The sequence below is a fragment of the Lissotriton vulgaris genome, chromosome 8 (genome assembly GCF_964263255.1).
Source record: "Lissotriton vulgaris chromosome 8, aLisVul1.2, whole genome shotgun sequence".
Classification (NCBI taxonomy): Eukaryota; Metazoa; Chordata; class Amphibia; order Caudata; family Salamandridae; genus Lissotriton; species Lissotriton vulgaris.
In genome coordinates this window covers 1,300,606,535-1,300,629,059 of record NC_141696.1, presented here as the reverse complement: position 1 = coordinate 1,300,629,059, position 22,525 = coordinate 1,300,606,535, and positions in this window count along the sequence as shown.

The window sequence follows — 22,525 nt, the reverse complement described above, 5'->3', positions numbered from 1 at the left end:
TGTAGACATCTTGAGGCTGCATTTTAGGTGGGAAACATTTAGAATTTTGACCAGTGCATTAGAAATGGGGTCTCTAGTTGGAAGAGGTAGGTACCTTTGTCCAAATAGGGACCCTTGCTTCTAGTCAGGGTAAGGGTGATACACACTTTAGAAAACCCCTGCTCACCCGCTTGGTAGCTTTGCATGAGCATGCAGGATTATCCCAAAGGCAATGTGTAAAGTATTTGTACTCAAAACACACAGTAATACAGTGATACCACCACAAACAGACAAAACACCAGTTGAAAAAAATATATATCTTTATCTCAACTGAACAAGACCAAAACAACAAAAATCCAACATACATGTAGTAAGAATACGACTTTTAAAGGGTTTCAAGCAACTTCGCCCATAGAAACAAAGGATTCATGATTCTACACAAAGTACTTGTAGATGCGTAAAAATTCACAAGGCCAAACAGCCGCAGAGAGGGGAAGCATTGAGAAACAAAGAGATGGTCAACTCCTGAGTCCTTGAGGAGGCGTGCAACAGTTCTGCTGCGCGCAGGAGAAGTGTTGAGTCAAATCCAGACTGCAAGTAATGCGTCGACTCCAAGAAGGTTCGGGTCTGTGGTTGATGCGTCAGGAAAACTTGCCACACAGGTGAAATGCGTGGAAATCCGGGATGCATTGGCGATTGATGCGGCAAGAGGTGCTACGTAAGTTTCTTCAGCTGTGATCTTATGATGCGTCAGTTCTTACAGCCGCCACAGACACTATGCCATCTCTGCAGCAGTGCGGGGTGTCTAGCATGGTGGTCCTGTGTCAGTAAAACAGCCTCAAGAAGGGCAATGCATCAATTTTCTCAATTCTTCAGGTTTTTTCCAACTCCCAACAGCAGGAACAACTTCCAGAGGCCTAAAACTGGAACGGGCACCTTCTGGCAGGTAAGAACTCTAGGAGCAGAGTTCAGGGTAGCTAGGGGTGAAGTCTTTGTGTCCCTGAGACTTCAGAACAGGAGACCAGCACACACAGACCCTTGGAGATTCTTCTTAAAGCAGGTTCACAGCAAAGTTCCAGTCGTTGTCCTTTCCTTTGCAGAAGCAGCAGCTGCTGGCCAAACCCACACAGTGGCAGTACTCCTCCTCACAGCTCTCCTGCTCTTCTCCTTGGCAAAGGTTTCTCTTGGCTACTTTTGAAAATGAGTGCACCTACTCAGATAACAACCCCTATAGCCAGAATATCACACTATGGCGCAGGTATATAGATGATATTCTGGTCTTATGGCGAGGGGATCGGGAGAGCTGCGAAGCCTTCTGCCTGTGGATTAACTGTCAAAACCAATTCCTTAAGTTCAGAGGCACAATCTCTGACACCAAGATACCATTCTTGGACCTTACCATTCATCTAAACCAAGAAGGACTGAGCACCTCCCTGTATCGTAAGGAGACCAACAGGAACAGCTTACTCCTTTTTGATAGCCACCACCCCAGAGCCCTCCGGGAAAACCTTCCCTTCGGTCAGTTCCTGAGGATTCGAAGGAACTGTACCACCACTTCTGACTATAAAAAAGAATCAGCCATGCTTCAACATAAATTACAGGATAGAGGGTCTCCCGTAAGACTGATCCACAACTCACGCAAGAGAGCCCTCAATAACCCTAGAGAGGCCCTATTGGCTACACGCCAAAAAACACCTGCTGACGTAATCACATGTCTGACATGCTTCACGAAGAATTCTGCATTTCTGAAAAAAACTGTAAACAAACAATGGGGACTACTGAACACAGGGGACCTTGACATCACGCGCCCCCACTTTGCCTTCAAGCGCACGGCCAATCTAAAAGATTCCCTCATCCATACATGCCCTAAAAAAACAACTACCACCAATCAGAATACCCTGTGGAGTCTTCCACCAGTGGTGGGGCATTATCCTTGTGGGGGGTGTGTCGTATGCCAACAGACAGGACAATGCAAAGACATTAAACTTTCAGATACCTTCACCTGGCACATGAATAAACACACAAACTGCAACAGCTGTAGATGCATTTACCTACTCACTTGCCCCTGTGGAAAGAACTACATTGGCATGACCATGAGACAAGTCAAACTAAGGATAATGGAACATAAGAGCAATATTCGGTGCTCAAAAACCCACACCAGACTCTATGAACACTGTGTCCAACATGGCCACCAAGCTGACAACATCAAATGGCTGGTACTTGAGTCTCACCCCTCCATTACACAACAAGCCCTTTTCAGAATTGAACAACGATGGATACATCACCTCCAATTAGACACACTGGGCCTCAACGATTCTGTCCCATGGACATCCCTTGCCAGATGAACCCCTGGGTTTCTCTGGAACACTGTCCCCTGGTTGCCTTTTGCTTTATCCGGCATTGAGATCCTTGCTGGGTATAATATATGACTGTCACACCATGAATTGAATAAACAAATTACTTGGACACTGCCATGATAATACTATCCTATATAACCCATCCATACCCAATGAACTCCAGGTATAGCGCCTTGCAGCATCATTGGTTTCTTTCCCTCCTCACTACATCTGACCCCCCCTTTACGGGTCTCTGAGGGTTAGGCACTCACTCTGCAGAGACCACAAAGCACAATAATTGTGTGTACTCTATTGGAACACCGGTTGATCCACCAAGCCCAACCACTATACCAATAGGACTACCACGTTTTTCCAAACTATCAATTTTTGGTAGCTTTGGATGATACACTGCTAGGTTGTGACCAACGCTATTTTTACGCTGTTGCATTCATTTTCCGCCTTCCCACCCTACACCACTATGGGCGGTTAGACAATATGTGCGTTATTATTAACATTGCCTCAGATTGGAGGCATTATTTCCTTACTTAGCGTTTGGTTACTGCCTTCGATACTAACTTTACCCCTGCTAAGATGGCCGCCGCACTATTACACAACCCACAGCGGTAGCCTCGCGCCTCATGCGTCAACTGTAGCTGCGCATGCGCAGTCAGGAGCAGGGATGCCACGCCCACTGACGGAGCGACGCTACATGGAAATGCGGAAGTGCGGGATCCGATATTTATTCCCAGTTGCCGAGGCGAGCCTGCACCAGCAGTTCCGCGCTACCGAGTGGGGCGCTTTCCGTTGGGGGTAGGTCCTATGCCCTGCCTGTTCTGATCTGAGGTAAGCGGTGTGACTATCGTCATGGAGTCGAGTCTGCCATTGTGTGGTGTGGAGTTTTTCACCTAACAGAGTCTCGTTGGTGCAACCCTGCTCTCTTACCTCGAGGGCATACCTGGAGTCATCTTGTGCCCTCATTTTCACCCGTGATTTGATGGGTTGTCATCGGCTTAGCCTTACCGTGCTACCGTGGACTGGCCAGGGGGGATTGTTTGGAAGGGCTCCTTACCATGAGTTGAGATAATCCCATTGTCCTACCGGGATAATGTTGACACTTTCTCATCCTCTTGGAATGTAGTTATTCCTCTCTCCCTCCCTTTGACCTTCCCCTGCTGTATACGGGGGGGCCCCATGCACACCATCAATGGGGGTCTCTCTGGGGCACATCATTACCTACAGCTGCCTGCGATGCAGAGGCGGGATCAACGATGAGCCGCCTTAGTCCTAAATACCAGAGGCTTATTCATGTCCATATAGCCTCTTTCTTTGACCCGCAGCTTACCTTAGCCTGCTTCCCATGTTGTCCCATCAACATGCCGTACTTCACACTCTGGAAACTACCTGTATGGCTGTAGCTGTTCCTCTCTTTCATGTATCTTACCTTTACGAACAGCCCCACGGGAACAGACTGCGGGGCCCTTTAGGGTTACTTTTAGGGTAAGCACCAGACCAATCATCCGTTAAAATATTATTACCACTTCATCAACTCATGTTTTAGCTAACAATGTTTTGATGTACTGACAGTAGCACTGTCCCAGTACCACTTTGTAAGCTGTGGACGAACTATTCTTAGTCGCCAATTTTTGTATGATCCAGGCAGTATCCTGTCTTAATGTTATGCGTATGTGTGCTTTAACGATTACTGTGGTGACCTATGTTTTGTTAAGATGATGCCATTGTTATTGTACCTGGCTCACTTCTGCATATTTCTTTTAGGTCTCCCCTCTAAAAGCAGGACCACTTGGCCTGATTCCTGATTGACCCAGTGAGGTTGTATCTATCTCTTCTTTTTTATCTTTCTCACTGTGTAGTACCTAGCACCCGATGTCCTGAAGAATTGCCAGCAAGGCAAGAAACATGTCGACCTTTATAGAGGGTTGAGTTCGTTTACTGTGCACCTCATGGTTCCTTTCTCCCCTCCCACCATTTTAACTAAGGGAGTCAGCCATGTGAATAAAGTCCCTAGTGTATTGACTCACCTTTTTTAAACCTCACCGTTCCCTCACGACTACACCTTCACCAGACCCCTCACACGCACTCAAACCATTGGCTGGAACAAAAGATCTCCAACAAAGAGCGCCTACGGCGCCCGTCGGACATTGCAGCGCCAGTCTGACGAGGAGCAGGAGACCAATGATGAAGCATGACACCTAAGCTTCTGGGTGTGTGAGGTCTCCTAGTTCCAACAAGGGAACACCCCGTTCCCTGCTCTTGCTCTAATCCAGATTCACACACACATACCTCTTTTGTTGTCCCCGGGGAACTTTGTATTCTTTTTTGCTTAAAGGTTCCTCTTGAGTCCAGAAGTGATCTAAAGTTCTGGAGTTTAAGGTCAATTACTTATACCCCATTTTGTCTTTATTCTCAATGTGCGAGACTGTCTCCGCCTACTCCAAACCAGTTCTGACCTCACTGGTGCAGTATGATCACAGGGGGTGGAGGCAACATAGTACAAGGGAGACAGGCCCTAATCAAGGGCAAGGAAATCTCCTCCCACTATTCTAAACACAGCCAAACCCCATTCAGTTCAGCTCTGAGTCATCCAGGAAGGGCTAGGCACACCTCAACCCAGTGGCTGTCTACAGTGAATTCACATCCCCAGCCCGTCACTCCAAAACCAGACAGTCAATACACAAACATGCCCTACCTTTCACATACACTCACCCTGCCCATGGGAGTACCGGGGCCTACCTAAGGGGCATCTTACATGTAAGAAAGGGAAAGGTAAGGGCCAGGCAAGTGAGTGAACTTAACTTATAAGTGAAGTTGGCACTTGGCACACCTTATTTTATCTGAAATGATTACTATTATTTACTCTGTTTCTCCACCTATTGCATGCTATCAGGTATCATGGGGCTGCCTATCCCCTATGTACAAATAACCTTAGTTGAGCGGGTAGTAAACACTGTTACTCCCTGACCTAATGCACAGCTGAAATGTTGTTGTACTTCTAATCTGAATTCACAAAAATGTCTTTACTCAATTTTTTCATCAATTTCTCTTGGTTTTATTCACCGTACTTTTTTATGATGAACACATTGTTTTCATGTATATTTAACTTTTCATTCTCTTCATGTCATATTCAATATCAATTCTTTCCTATAAAATTAATCTTTGGTGTGATATAGATCACACATTAACACAACCCATAACAATTGTTAAATGACGATTGAGGATTTGGTTGGCCCGATGCATTTCGGGACCCTGTCCCTTCTTCGGGGGCCTGCCTGTAAAGAAAATACATGTGTATCATTTATCACTTCTCACTATTTACATATTTACATTTACTGTTCAACTCGACGGACACTTTCAATTTCAAATCGACCACCAATGTAACATTTAAAAGCATGTCTTCTGACAAGGTTGTCTTTATTTTGCAATTCCTATCCTGTATCTTTTCTCAAATCGACCACCAACATAACATTTAAACGCGTGTCTTCTAACAAGGTCGTCTTCATTTAGCAATTCCTTTCTTATATCTTATCTCATTAGTACATTTTTGGATCTGATTTATAGACTTTCACTGCAACAGGCGAAAGTAAAATAACCAGTTTTTTCCACCTTTAGTTTTTAACACAAGGAGAATTATCGTATAAAGTCCAACCTCCCGTTTAAAATAAAGATTCAGTCATCATAAGCTCAACACTCACAGAGTAGAAATGCGATCTATTTACAGGTACAAAAATGTACTAATGAGATAAGATATAAGAAAGGAATAAAGTGCAAGTGCTATGGACTTCTTTCATTGCTCAAAACAAACGATAGCAGCAATTATACAATATTCATATATGTGCAATTTAGCATGATAAAGTGCAAAGTGTCAATATCATCCTACCAAAAATACACAATACATTTAGCAGCACAGATTTCAAATACTTAAAAAAAGATAAAGCATCATTGAATAAATTCATATAATAATTGACTTTCTTACGGAAATACATTTTAAAATATAAGTGGCCACATGAAAGCATACATCTAGGGATTCTAAATTGAACATCAGTTGCATCGCTGTTTGTATACCACGCGTATTATATTTTAAAAAGATGGGTTTCAAATCAAATTTTCTAAAAAAAGTATAAAAGTTACAGGATAGCATAAAGTGACAGGTGTTCTGTTTGGATTTACCGTCACAGGGACACAAACAGGTGGCGGGTTTCTTAACCACGGGGAAGGCCACAAGGTGGTGCACAATTCCCAAACGGAGACAGGTCAATACAAAACGGTGAGAGTTAGTACTAATAATACTAAGATAAGTTTGGAAGCCTTCATTAATATTATATTCCAGGTAGAGATTGAACGTACTTTGTTTTACATATTTTTCCGTTCTAATCCCAGCTGTATGTTTAAGGAATAGGATTTTAAGCTCCCGCTTCGATGGTACTAAGTTTATTGCAGGATCTTTAAAGATTTTTAGGCCATAGAGTGTCTTATACCAATGTTGTATATGGCTCAGCCAGGGAATATTTGATCGGCGATCAAGTTTAATGCAGTCATTAATTACATCCTGGGTGAACTTTGTCTCCTACTTTGCCCAAATTGAGCGCCAAAGGGATAAAGGACGTAAAAAATTAAATCATTAACATGATTCATATTAAGTTAACTCGGTTGAGGCCGTAGCCGGTGCACTAATTAATCGTTTTAAAAACACATTTTCCTCACGCTGAATCAGTTTGGCACTCTGGGCATCATATCCCCAGACCCCGGCTCCGTATATGGCTGAGGATATACATCTTGCATTAAATATAGATAGCATTTCATGAATTCTGCGACCCCCTAATTTTGCAGCAAATCTAAAAATACAACTTGTATTCCTAACCATTTTAAAAAGGACACTTTTTTGTTCATTGACCCATCTCCCATCTCCTGAAAAGGTAACACAGTGTGTCAGGGACTTGGCTTAAGAGGGCATGAAAGAGCTGTAATTAGATCAGAAATTTAAAGCTGTTCTGAACAATACATTTGGCCTGGGATCCCAAAAATCTTTAAGATGTTTCGGATGCTCCAGCTCGCAAAGATCCCACAATGACCCTGAACAAGAGCCCCATCTGCCTCCTTCTGGTGCAGACTGTAATGAGCACGAGCATGTTCACTGCTATGTGCACAGGTCACCTTTACCACTGAAGTATCCATTTAAAATGTAATCAATATAAAATGAAAGAAATACAAAGAAACATCTGTACAATTATTATTTTTCTATGTTGGCTCCTTGACACCAAGTTCCATGCTAACATTTTCTTCCTACGCGCCTACTCTCCCCCCTGGCTCTAGTCCACTCTCACAGGGTGGAATACCACTGATATTGTGGCACTTCAGTGGGTGAGACTGAGTACACAGAAGTATCCCAGACTCCTGTAGCAGTTACGGGTACTCACGGGATGGCATATTTGAGGTTCGGATAAACAAAAAAGCGCACTTAGAAGACTAAGGGAAATAAAGCAGTCTCTTTCTATGAACACCTATCTGACTTAAGAGGCATGTGACATCCTTTCCAGTGGTACGTTCCTCATAATATAGTGGCTCCCATTACATTGCAGCAAGGGAAGGTTGCTTACCATCAGCCTGCACCATCGAAAGGTACAGCAGCAGGAGAGCGGCTGCTAGACTCCCCCTGAGAAAGTCCAGCCGAGCCATCATGGGCTGTCCCGAGGGCCGCGCCGGCGGTTAGGTGCTTCCAAGCGTGGCGTCCGCTGAGGGAGGGCAGAAGGAGTCCGAGGACGGGGCTTAGACACAGCAGGGCACAGGACAGTGGGAAGTGAGTGTGAGCTCCCAAAGAGGGACCAGGAGCAGTGCGTGCAGGGGCTTGGGAGTGGCTTTATCCCACCCAGGCAGGGCAGGTGGTGCATTACTGAATACCTGCTGCTGGGTCAGGTCAGAGCAGATAGAAAAGGGTGAGGCGGGGGAGGCAGGGAGGGCTGCTGAGTACCAGGCAACAGTGACAGGCAGAGCCAAGTCTGTGACTGACTCAGTGACTACGGATGCAAAAGCCTGAGCCACTGCTGCAGGTTTTAGTCAGGGGCCCCTGTGCTGTGGTTACCTCACCTCACCACTTGCACGCACCATTACGCACTCAGATCAGAAGGCTGGCAGGCAGGCTGCTCTCCACATGCACAATGCCGTTACTGGTGGGGTGGCTGGTGCTGCACACGAAGAGGTAGGAGGAGCAGGAGGGAATGGAAACAGCGGCCAATCGTTGCATGCCTTCATAATAAAAGAATGAAGTGATTGGTCACTGAACTGTTCAGGTGTGGACCAGGATATTCCCCCATCGCTGTGCTGTCTGCACTAGACAAGGCCTATGTAATAATTACTTGCCTAAGCCAATCCAGGTGCTGTTCTTTGCTCTTAAAACATGAGAGCAGCACCAGGATTGGCTTGGTCAGGCAAACTCAGCACCCATTCGGAGTCTGGGGGGTTGCGGCTGTGACCCGGCCGCCCCAGCCTTCCAAACGCACAGGGTGAGAGGCCTCTAGCTGCAGTGTGCATGTCAGGCTGGACACCAAAAGGCAGCTGGACAACCTGAAATGAGCACTAGCGCAATTAACAATTCCCATTCATGCTGACTATCTATAGTGCTGAGTTGATGTCACGGTCAAGCCCCACCCCCGCCCGCCTCACAACCGTCACTATCTGGCTATTGCCTGCAACCAGGCCCGACTGAGGCTGAAGAAAAGAAATTCTGGCCGTGGTCCAATTGTAAATTATTTACATTTTGTTCCACTGTTGATGTCATTTTTTATTATTAATCCAACTATCATTGGTTAGATCTTAATAGCACCATAGAACTTTATGGATGACGCCATGGCGTTACATCATGGATAAAATGACTGTTCATAATGTCCTATTTGAGTATGTGCAATTAACGTTGTGCTTCAATGACAACCATGATGTTTTACACAAATTGCTACACCTTTGGTTTCACTGTAATATTGTTATGGTTTTTATTAACAAACTATAAAGTATTGAATACAATCGAATTGTATGTTAAAAAGAACTAGCTACACAGATAAGTGATTTGGATGACTTTCAACATAATTAGCTTCTAAACTGCAACATAAGAAGTATTCATTAAAATCATTTATCTTACTCTAACAACCACAATCCTGTTTTTCTAAAGAAATATCTTAATACCATGTCTTCTAAAAAAAATATAACAATCTGGGCAATATAAGGTTTCTGTAACTTCTTTTGTTGGATCAAAGGAATGCAATATGGAGTTTCTAATCCCAATGGATGACTCCTTGTAAAAGCAGCAAGTGTAAAGTAAGAGTATATAATCCTTAACGAATTATTTCTGAAATAATGTTCAGGTGCAATGTCTACATCCTTCAACAAGAGTGTTGTACCTGAGTACTTGCCTGATTGCATATCAGTCTTTCTTCAACTTTCAAGGATAGCAGATTGCTAGGTTTCCAAATTTCGACAGAGAAGTCCTGACTACGGCAACTATGTATCATGATTTCTTAGCAAGAACAGCCGCGGCCCGTGGAGGTAAGAGCAGGGCAGGGTGGGCGGGATTTCGACAGACAATGACGAGGGAAAATAAATTATTTACTTAATTTTCCCTCGTCATCGTCCTTCGAAATCCCAGACCCCATCTGGCCCCACCGCGCCAAAGCTCTTACCTGTCCAGGCCGCGGCTAAGCAAGGACATTAGGGATACCAAGAAGGTTATACTCTAAGCATTTGAGATGGCTGCCACCATTTGCAAGTCTTGTGAGAGTCAGGTTGCTCTAAAACGCATGTAGTCTTTCTTGACTTCACTCATATGTTTAGCGTAGCGTGCCCATCTGCGACACTGCACTCATTTTCTGTGTATCCCACCACCCTTTTGACCTCTAAAAACACATGTTCCAGAGGGTCATAATAACATGTCTGTTTTTCAGTCCAGCGCAAAGGTAAGTGTGCCCTGGGCATCATGACAGCAGACTAGAGATCACGAGTTTAAGGAAAGGAAGACAAAAGAAGACAGCACGCCTCCCATTGTTATGGCCCCAAACTCTGGAATGCAATCCCATAATAAATCTGTCAAGGGCCATCCATCCTCCAGTTTTCCAGACAGACACTGCCTCATCAGTGTGTCAACCAGGCCCACCACCCTAGGAACAACTTGACTGTAATTGGTGGCATGACCACCCCCACCTTCTACCTTCCCTTCTTTATGATTGACAACCTCACTATGTAAACCACTATGTAGCTTTCTATCTATAGTTTGTAGCATGAATACAAACGAGTAGTAGCCTCACGCCCTTCAGGCGCCTGCCTTATCTGGTGAACCATGTCCCGGCTTCCTCTGCATAGCCAAGCACTGGCACTCAAACTGCCACAAATTTTAGGGCGAAGTAATGGGTTGTGAGGAAGAGGCTGGAGCCCTTTATATTTTGGTTCCCCAGATCCACTGCTTTGTGGCAATCAAGTACCTTTAACCTCATCAGCGCGGCGCAAGTTTGTGCGCTGTGCTGAACGTTCCATTGGGTTTATGGACTCATGACGGAACGGTTCCGTCATGAGCATCGAAGGGGTTAAAGATCAGTAGTTACCAGGAATGGCTTTGGTTCCCCATTCCAGGTTCGGCATCTCACTATGGCGGTATAATGTGCGGTTCTGCAGGTTTTCCATCGTTTCGCCTACAACATTCAGAATCTGCGGGATTTCCTCCACACACATGTTATGATGTTGTTGCTTCTGTCATCCTCGTGAAGGCATGAGAATCGGTGCTGTCATCCTTGGAACTTATTAAGTTCTAGATTCTCTGCATTCCGTGGAAGGCGGTTGCTGAGGCAGGATGGTTACAAATTCTCCCGAGACATATATTTCTACATTTTTACCAGTTTTTTCTGATGAGATTTTTATGGAGACAAAGCACAATACAACCAAACACGCTGTTATCTTGATTTTGGCTTAAACTTGCGTTTGGGGCTAAATTGGCTTTACCGGCAGATTTAGATTCGGGCCATGCATAATGTTTACTTTTGCCCTGTGTCTGTGGTCAAAGGAACTTTGCACCCCCTTCACCTAAACCGAATTCCCATAATTCTATTGGTGTAATAGTACTTGACGTTGCATTTGTATCTATAACGAATGTGACCCGTTCCACTTTTTGTTTAACTTCACTATTTCAAAAACATAGAAGCAATGCGCAAATTGCTATCCAACCTTATTTACGAATTTCTCGGTGATCCTTGTGGTTATTTTTATTAACACAAAAGCAAGGTAAAATATGTTTAAAAATGGTATTATTTCGCTACTTGTTTGTACTGCTGCGAGACAACACATTTCAGGAGGTTTAAATTTAAAATGTGCCCATACATAATGAGCACGCTGTGAATGCGTCACATCCCTAAACATACTGACTGAATACTTGACAAATTGCCCATCGCAGGACCCGTAGAACGCGCAGCTCTGATGCACTGCTGCCATCTTGATGAAAAGTCCCAAATTGAGTCACAGGGAAATGTGGGACAACCCGCTGGTTCCGAGCACCGTGACCTTAATTCGAGATAAGGCTGATAAATGTTTCAAGGGAAGAAATAGGTGAGCGCGCCACATGCAGCCTTTATACACGCAGCAGGCTGAACGTCACCAACACAAACAGAAATGATGCAGTCTCTGGGGCGAAATGGTGTACAGCATTCTTAATTTATTCTTTTTCTTCGACGCATGCAATGTTAACGGTAGCTTACCGATTGCTGGAGGGCAGGGGCTGCTTGCTCGAAGGAGCTCTGTGACTTGAGCTTAGCTGCCAGGTTTGCCATGTACATGAGTGATGACTTGCTAAAGGTTCAGTTTTTTTCTAGGATGCTGGAACTAGCAGTCCCGGGTTTGTAATGGCAAAACAAGGATAAAAGTCCCGGAATTGAAACACATCAAATCAAGTTTATTTGCATAGTTAGTTAAAACCATTGAATACCATTGAAACTAAATCAAGGCCATTCAAAATGTAAAAACTGCTCAAAACAGTGCCCAAAAACTTTTTACATTTTTAACATTAAACAGTGAATGTTTTTTTACATTAAACAAGTGCATACTTTTTTTTGTCATTTCTTTAAATAGCGCCATCAAAAATTTGAAACAAAAAAAGTACTGGTTCATGCATAAGTACATTATCCAGTCCAATAATTTTCTTTGTATTCAGAGACCTGGGAACCGAATTTAATAAAGAGGTAAACAAGACGACAAATACCAGAGTGCAAAGGAGTAAAATTGGATTGGATGAGTTACTCGCTCATGGACCTGGGGAACTTGAGAACTCTTCACTATCTTTTGCAGCAAGGCTGCAGGTACCTCTTGGCATAAGGGCTTAAATGGAAACAGACACCCTGCTCATAGTAGTTGCATCGGTACACCTCGTCCCACAACCTCCACCACCCAAATGATACACAGTCAAGCATGTTGGGATGAAGAAGTTGCAGGTTTATTTGTGATACAAATAACAGAATGGGTTAACTGACAGGCGACCCCCTATACCCCGCAACCCCTTGTTGCAGGGCGCCTGAAGTTGAGCCAAAGAAGCGGACACCAGTGGCGATAGCCCGGTGTTGAACTTGGGAGGAAAACCTCCCACCGGCGGACCTATCGTCCACCTGCCCCACCCTCCGCACAAGGGAGAGTCAATTCACACCTTGCCCAGCCAGGCAGGGCGTTATTGGCAAGCCCCCGGTTGCTCAGGCTTACAACCGCCCTAAGGACTAACGGGGCGCCGTCGAAACCAAGTCCCCAAGAAGGGCCCCTTGGATTATGTATGACTCAGCACGGTGCGTTTCGCAATGGGGCTTCAGGTCCTGTTCCTGCGCCTGTCCTGTATGGGGATCGCCTTGTAACTCCCCCTGCAACCTAGAAAACACAAATACATTGTTAATATTCCCCCCTCCCCACTTCCCCCCTTTCAGCGGGTGAGCGGTAGGAAGGGGAGCTGAATGCGCGGGCCTCTCGTCCGACGTCAGGGGGGATAAGAGGGGGGGGGCTGGGAGGCCTAATGGACCTAAGGCTGGCGAGGAGCAGCCTGGCGTGACCGACTAGTGAGGGTGGGCAGCAGCAAAGAGGGCACCAGGAGGGAGGGGCTCCCCTATATCTTGTCCCAAAAAGGGGGACGCCTTCCCTTGGGTGACCCCGCCCCCTGCCCCACCTCCCTCCACTGGACTGGCCTACGGTTCCCCACGCCCTACTATGGGGTTTGCCCTCCTATGGGGTCCCCTGCAGGGACCTTGGGCATCCCGCAGGGTGCGCCCAGTATATCTCCTTAAACAAAATTTGGGACAATCTGCAGGAAAGAAGATTCAAGTCAGATTTATTTTCGCTATTATACTTCTTCAACAACGCTTATTGTGGTGATCACGGTATTCAAGAATTCAATAGCATCAGTGACGTAACATTTAGAAGGTAACCCTCTGGGCTCCTCGCATTCCACGTTCAATGCTCTTCCGTCCTACCGGGCCTCTTCCCTCCGTTTCCTTGAGAGCAGCTTGGGTAGGGTTTTTCCCATCGTCCCTTGATCGGAAGTAACATTAAATCTGTTTTACTCAGAGTCCTGGTTCAGCAAGTACTGGAGCACGTGCAACAGTCATTCTCATTCTCGCCCTACTTGAGCTAGCCTGCAGCCTCACGAGGACAACGTAGGATGTCCTCCCAGGACCCCCACCTACTCCATGCCTTGCAGCCAATCACAGCTCCTTGCTCGCATTCCACCATCGGTGCAGCGTGCAGCAGGTGCAGTGGAACCAGAACACCGAAGGACCACCGGACCCTGCTTATTGCTGCATTTTAACATTCTCACAGCAGTCATGAGGTAAGTGTCCTTCCCTGCACTAGGGCCCATGACATACTGGCTATCCTACTGGCTTCCAGACCCTTTCCCCTCAGCTAGGGAGGATGCTTGCACGTGGCACTACCTCGCAGGCTGCCTATCTCCAGCCAACTATTTCCGAAAGAAAACCAGCCTGTCACACCGTCACGCTCGATCCACACCATCATCTCCAAGCATCAACTCTGTTGTATGGTCACACTCTGACCATTTCTGTTGCAAATACACCAAATGTAGGGCACGCCATACATTTTTATTTTTGCCCCTCCCCCCCCAAGTAACAGTAAGTGGAATGTTACAATGGATTACCCAACGTCATCAAACATGTTTGCTTGCCACATCAAAAGAAAACACATTGGGACTAAGGGATCACAATTTTTTTATTTGAAAATGTTCAACTTGTCACCGATGCAATGAGTTGGGAGTCCCGCCCGTCCCAGTGATAATCAAGCGGAAGGTACCCAGACTCCATTGTGCCTCTAGTCTGCATAGAGTCACATTTCATCACTGTACTCTCGGGTGTGTACGGTCTCGGCATCTCGAAATCAACGAGTGACAACTAAAGAATGGTAAACAAAACTAATAATCCCTTTCCCCTCAATACTCCTCGTGGGTACAACTCCCCCAGGTCTTACTTGGCTATGCCATGCAGTAAATGGCCTCAGCCCTCGCTGTCGCATTTCCCTGGGATCCTATATCTAATTTTGCTTTTACTCGAATAGCTGAAGTGCCCTCGTGTAGGGCAGTCAGGTAAGTCGTTCACCTGCATCAGGTATTGTTCCCAGATCTTGCTAATGGCTTCACCTAGTGGTGCACCTTAAATTATAGGTTTTTCTATTGATGTATGCTGAAAAAGACAAACAATCCTTTGTGGAGCAGTTGGGGAGCTTGCTTCTTTCAGTGGATCACTACAAGGTATCAATAACCATAAACCCGTACTTCAACTCATATATTCCTATAATTGACAGATAGAGACCTCGGTTCTGCGAGGTATCTTGTATTCTTCAGGCCCAAATTGTGTGACTTTTATCGGGGGCAACACAGATACTATGGGCTTTATGACTAGGGTGAAAAGAATGGGAGAAAGAGGCCTGCCCTACCTCGTGCCCCTCTGGAGTATTACCTTCTTAGCAGCTTGCCATTAACCCTGACTCATGATTTAGGGACCTTGGCCGTAGTTAAAGAAAATCTTTATCAGGGTAGTCCCAGTTCAACCTATTAATCTGTGCCTCACACCCCATTAAGAGTATGGGGATCCTTCCTGCCTTGCGCAGCAAGTGTGCCACCTTTAGTATCTTTTCTTGGACCTGCTGTCCTTTCATGAGGGCAAATTCAGGAATGGCATTCATTTATCCAGTAAATTTGGATATGCTGTAGTAAAGATTTTAGCGCCAACATTGACTAAAGTTATGTGCCTGCAGGAGGCCCAGTCTTTGCTATGCATGCCCCATACAAAATTACGGATAATTGTGACGTCTAGCATCAAAGAGGGCAACGATGTTTATTGTGTAAAATAATTAAACAGAGTTGTCAGTGATCCCAGCTGTACATTAAAGAAATGTACTGCACGGACAACAACCTTGCAACAATTCCGCACTGAAGGCTGGACTTCCCAACAGGTTGGAGCATCATTTCCAAAGTGTTGGGTCCCTACCTTTCGCCCATTCAAATACAACATGCGTGTGGACTGAGATGGAGATTTCGGAAACATCTGACTGTTGCAGCCTATTGAATAGAGCTGAGACATGAACGCGTGGTAAATTCTAGAGTGTGACCTTGCAAGTAGAATAATGAGTAATCCCTGTCTGTGGGTGGAGGAAGCAGCAAGTATCAGTTGAACATTGATAACTAGAGATGGGTTTTAGGCACTTAGCTATTGCAACAGTAGTATGCAATTAATGGTGGTATTTGTCCATTCTGAATCCCAAACTGTGTTGAGGTACCCTTTAGAAATATTTCACCTTCTGCTTCTCCCACTATTTTCTCGATCAAAGACCTTAAATAAGCCTCCCGGGTTGATCTTAGAGAATATAAGCTGATCACTGTAAAATCGTCGCACTGAATCTCAAGGATGACAAGTACAGATGTCCAGCCTGAATCCATTTGATTTTATGTCATGTTACCCAAATGTCATGCCTGCAGAGGGTTGCCTCTGTAGCTGGTTTGGTCAAATGCAACCTAGAATTGTAGTGGACATAACCTACATATCATGCTGAACGTCTCTGTGTACAGGAGGGAAGACATCTGTTACAACGCAGTCTTTACACTGCAATACGTTCATAACGTGGCCATTACAACGCAAGTCGTTACAATGACTTGTGCTGGATGGCGCTGTCAACTAAGGAATAGTATGATTTACTATTCCAACACCTTCCCTACTGTTACGTAGGCTAGAGTTAGAATAGTAAGTCATACTATTCTTAAGTCCAGCACCCTCCATCGCAAGTCGTTGTAACGACATGCTTTGTAATGACTGCGTTGTAAACGTATCGCAGTCTGAAGACCTGAGGTTCGGTGAGAATCGGAACAACGTTTTGGGCTTGTTCGGATATGGATGAGTTTGGTATCTACGAACCGTAAATGATGAGATTAGTAGATGTACGTGTTTTCGCTACACTACTTGGAAGGGTTCGTCTTATTTACGGGTTTTTCATCTGAACCTTCGGGTTCCATTTTAGGTATGGCATCCATTTTGTTTCTTGCCCTCACGTAGCCGGCGAACGGACAATGTCCGCTTGATGACCCTGGGATTCCCAAGCTCTTACGGAAGATGCATATTCCTTTGAGTGTGTCTTTATGACTAGGGAAGTGACACGGCAAAAGCAGATGGCTCTGCTCGAGGCTCATCTTGCCGTGCCGGTCTATTGTTTCAGCCTTGCATACGTTAGGCTCAAATCCTTTAATCCTGTGATCACGCTTCCGATATTGCCCCCACACTCTTTTCAATCGGTTGTCTGTCTTTGTTTCCCTGCACCTGTTTCTGTCCCTTCTCTTAGGTCGTTTACGACTAGAATGGAATGTGCCTAATGGTGGGATAGTGTGCTTTTACAGTTGGAAACCGACATGTTTCTGTAATTATGTTCCGGGCTTCTGAAAACATGAATGCGATCCTTTTGAAGTTTACTGTGGGAACTGAGTTGTAACCTTTTGTTCGTTATGTTGTGCAATGGCTAAAATGTGTATAAAAGGAGCGATCCACTTTTGCAATTTGAAGCAGACTCTCTGAACATACACTATGTTGTACTTCCAGCGATTTCTGTGTCCCTGCAGTAAATAAACGCTGATCTTTGACGCCGAAGGAAGTGTCCCGTGTCTCTGTAATTTGTACGCCGGAACAGGTATCTCCACGAAGGTTTCAGGTGTTGTCCCCTGGCACCGCTGAGTTTTAAATTAGCCCAGTCCTTCAGTTGGCGCCCATCGTGGGGCGACATCATGTGGTACAGGTCCAAAGCCTGACGATCGTGAGGAACTTCGTGTGAAATCTCCGAGGGAAGGTGCACCCGCTTCATCGATCCTGTTGTCGAAAAAAGTGGTCCGAAGATTTTTCCCGCGAAGATTCCCCCTTCCCGACGGCTGCGATGGACTGATGCCCTGACTGTCGACCTGTTTTGGTGCCTGGCGTAGTCCTTTGTACGGCGAGACGATAGATGGGCCTTCCTGGTGACGCCATTGTTCTTTCAGTTAAGTATTTGTGGGTCGCTCCCAGTTCTTAGGTTGGCTCTTTGGTTCCTTTTTGGAACAGTTGTTTCAAACTTGAAAACTTGGCATTTGCTTGACATTTGCTTCGTACTTTGAAACTTGGTTGTTGTTGTTGAAACTTGGTTGATTGCATGGTTCCATTGCATTTTTTGGTCCTTAGTTGTTGGTTCTTTCTTTTTGTTGTTTGGGTTCTTTGACAATTGCAATTCAAAAAAACCGAGGGTCTCGGATTTTTGCGAGGATATCGTAATTCGATAACCCTTGAAGTTTGAAACTCGGTTAGTGTGCATGATGCCTGGCCGTAGTATTTTGTTTGGTTTCCTTAGATGTTGCAACACGGATTCCGGGTTGGAGGACTCGTGTCCGATACCTCCAGTTGGAACTCTGATTTATGAGCTCTATAGTAGACATGGAGTGGGCCCCATTATATATAACGCATTTTGGATTCTTTATACGAGAAAAGATGGTGTCCTTAGTTGGCCACCCCATGGTAGCTTTGAAACTGAGATTTTAGATAATCTCGAAGCAAAATTGTTTAAATAGAAAGCTAAGCCAGCAATGTTTGATTCCTTTCGGTTATGGCGTAAAGAGGCCAGACAGAAAGAAATCAAGCTGACTAAGAAAAATAAGAAAGAGGGTGTCCTTTCGATAATGCAAGGTGCAGAACAGCATCAGCGAGACACGACAGAGAAGGAAAGGGAAGTTTCTATTAGACAGCATAGCATGGCGGTGGATAAATGTTATCCGGTTTTACCGTCGAGTTCTGAAAAGAAGGAAGACGAATCGAAAGAGGATCCTTTGTTATCTTATTTACTAAAGTCACCACCTCCTTATGTACAGGGTACTATAGTCCCTGTAGTTCCTCCTGTTCTTCCGCCTGTTGTTCCGGTGGCTGCTGGTCAGCCTGTAGTTGGCCCTGTTCCTCCAAATCCCCTTGTTCCTCAAGTGGGCCCTGCTCCTTTACCACCTCTTCTTCCTACTGCTCCTCTGCCCGTAACCTCTCAGTCTACTGCTACTACTACTCCTGTTATCTTGGCTACTTCCACTGCTCCTACGTTTAGTCCTAATATTGTTGCTCCTGTTCTTCTTTCCTCTTCTCCTTCTGTTCGTAAACGTATACCTGTCTTGACAGGTTTTTTGGCTCTATTTCGGAGTGATGAAGACTTTAAGCTTGCTCACACATATAGACTGTATTCTTACCTTGTGTTGGCCCTTTTAAGCCCTTTTTTCCAGACCTAGAAGAGGATAGCTGCTTTATAAGATGATAGATCCCTTATTCTTGACTCTAATCCATCTATTGCCTATTGGCTTTGACATACTTATGTGTCCTTTCATTATCCTGCCTATAGTAGAGGGTGGATCCTGTGGTCCTGACTTTATATTACACATTGATATGGTTTGTGTAGGTACTCTGACAGAGCTAAGGGTTATTTCATCCTTCTCAGGCCTACAAGGCCCAGAACTAGAGCGACTCCATTTTGCTTTCAATCCCTGCGGAGCTGAGATGCTTGAAGGGGAAAGGTAATATTTTGGTTTTGAGCTGTTGTTCGTCCTAAGCGAACCGGAGAGAACCGGCCAGAGCTGAATCTAATCAAGAAGTGCCCCTGGGCTCAGGTCTCTAGACGAAACAAGCAGTTGATCACTGTGGGAGCGTCTAGAGCAAGGAGCCCGGTGCATGGACCTGGTGGGAGGAGGCTGATGGCTGGAACTTTCCATGAGGAAACAGCATTCCATAATAGTGAAGTGCAGAGGCGGAGTCAGTTAGTTGAGTTGGAGGAGCGGAGAGAGTTTAGTTGGAGGAGCGGAGAGAGTTGAGTTGGAGTTGCAGATGGAGTGGAGAATCAGATGTTGAATTGGAGCAGAGGAGAGGAGTGGAGCTGCAGGAGGAGAAGAGACAGAAGATGCTTGGAACAGAGAGAAGACAGACAGACAGTCAGTGAGCTGGAACTGAAGGAAGCAGTCAGAAGCAGTTACTTATCAGGAGGAGTTGTGAATAGCTGGAGTCTGAAGTAATGCCTTTTAGAAGAGACTGAAGTTATATCGTGGATTAATCTGTGGGAGCAGCTGGAGTGAAATGGACATTGGCATGGAGACAATCAGATAGAGTGAAGAAGCTAGTGGAACGAACGATTATCAGAGCGGCAGAAACCATTAGACTGAAGTTGGAAGGTGGAGAGAGTCCGTGGGGGAGAGGAGTCCAGTGCAAAGTGATCAGCGCAGATGTGTGTCCAAGAGTGCAGGAGAGAATCTAAGACGAGCTAAGGCACAGACGAGAGAGAAGCCCAGATGACAGCTAGAGCAAGACTTCATACTCCCTAGGTGATATTGTTCCTTAATTTTCAAATATTAACCTTGTCCTTATATTATATGTCTAATCCCTTTCCTTTCAGTGGTGTGTTACAGTTCCTGTTAGTTACAGAGACCCCGCAGATAACCTTGTCCTTATACTGTATGTCTAATCCTTTTCTTTCAGCGGTGTGTTACAGTTCCTGTTAGTTACAGAGACCCCGCAGATTTGTGTATGTGTATTCTATTGTTATTGTAATAAAGATACCCCAGTTCTTAGTGAACCAGTGTGCATGTGTTATTCTTATGATAAAGCTAGCCTTTCTTCTAACCAGATGCTTTAGCAACTGATGGATCAAAAGGAAATAGGAGCGTTTAAATCAGGGAATAACTTTTGCATACAGTGTGTGTCTATTGTTCTTAAAGCACAGGTAACCTTTCCTTCTAGTCAGGTGTTACAGCCAGAACAGATGCTGCCCCTGATCCGGTAAGTAGCCACTGAATAATTAGGGAGAGAGAGGAGCCCTCGAGCTAGGGAATTATTGACACTAAGTGATTCGGCCATCCCATAATATTATTGTAGTAGCGAACCTTTAGTGAATAGTGAGAGAGACTTCCCAACATAGAGAGAGAGAGAGCTGAAGGTATTCATAGGAAAGTGATTGTCGTTGTGTAGCGGCGTTAGTGAGAGCACTGATTGTGGTCAGTGTGTATACCCGCAAGATTGTGGCTTGAGAGAGCACCGGGGGGATACGGTGTGTAATGAGATCGCCTCTAGGGAAAGTGGCGTTAGTGAGAGCATCAGGTGGAAGCCTGATGTGTAGGTCCGCCGGATTGTGGACCGGATAAAAAGAGAGCACTGGGGCTGCAGCTCAGTGTGTATGGCACGCCGGATTGCATGTCGAGTGAGCACTGATGGTGATCAGTGTGTAATGGTAAATAATCAGAACTGCCCCAGGGTAGATTAGTCTGGACCCATGTGGTCGCGAGACTATGAGGTATGAGTGTGGTGTAGGGCATGGACGTCCTTAGTAATCAGTGAGTATTCCTAGTAATCCCTATAGATTTAGTGGTGTTTCTGATGATATGAGCTTGTATATTGCGAGTTCCCCATCCTCAGGTAGGTACCCAGGTGCCTGGATAGATGGGTCCTGAGGAGGGAGGTGGTTACGTTCCGGCTGGGTTGGAGGTGCTCCAAGGAGCTGATCCCATCTGGTTCGAGAACCCGGTCGTTACATCTGGTGTAGTCGGCAGCTCTGAATTAAGCGCAGAGGAGGGAGCCCTGGTCGCATAAGTTGTGGGGGAGTGCCCTAATCGCCAGTTACATCTGGCGTAGTTGACAGCTTCGCACATGTTGCGCAGAGGAGGGTGCCCTGGTCATGTATTTGAACTGGAAACCGTTTAAATTTGACATCTGGGAACAGTCTGTGACTTGCATGATGAGGTGTAGTGCCTGACCTATGGGCTTGAACAGTTGGAGTGTAAGGAGATTGCAGTACATCATGGCATTTGACTTATGCAGGGTGGAAGAAATGCTTTTCATCTTGGTGTTTGAACTGTCAGGCTTGAAGGGTGACATTACATGAGGGAGCCAATTCCATCTTTGTGATGATGCAATTATACAAATGTGTGTGAAAAATGCTTTTAAATTGCCCATTAAATTGCTTGCTGCATTTGCTTATGCTGTGCAATGTGAAATGTATTCAATGTAATGTGACTTGTGGAGTTCCTTGTAAATAGCGCCATGTAAATATGGCTTGTGAGGAGCGTGTTCTCATTTTGACTTGCTGAGTTTCTTGTGAATTGCGCCTTGTTTATATGCCTTGTGAAGAGCATGTCATTATTGTGACTTGTTGACTTTCTTGTAAATATGGCTTGTGAATAGCGCCATGTAAATGTGGCTTGTGAGGAGCATGTTCTCATTTTGACTTGCTGTGTTCCTTGTGAATTGCGCCTTGAATATATTCCTTGTGAAGAGCATGTCATTTTTTGGACTTGTTGACTTTCTTGTAAATATGGCTTGTGAATAGCGCCATGCGGATATGGCTTGTACAGAGCATGGTATTGTTGCGTTAGGCAGGAGAGAGCTGGATCTCTTTCAAATGCTTGGGGAAATTGTTTTGTAGATGTGCACGCGTATTATTTGAAAACGTGGAGTGATAAATTCTTGAATTTCCCATGTACTGCAGACATTGGGGAATGGTTGTGTTTGAGCTGCCAAAGGGTTAATATCTTGAATTGAGACGGCAGTATTTATTTTAACATGCTGTTTAACATGCATGGTTATGTGAGCTGACACTAAAAGTCAGTGTTTGTTTAGATGAATGATGGTTTGATTTGACTTTCATTGGTTGCTGGGTTCTGCCTA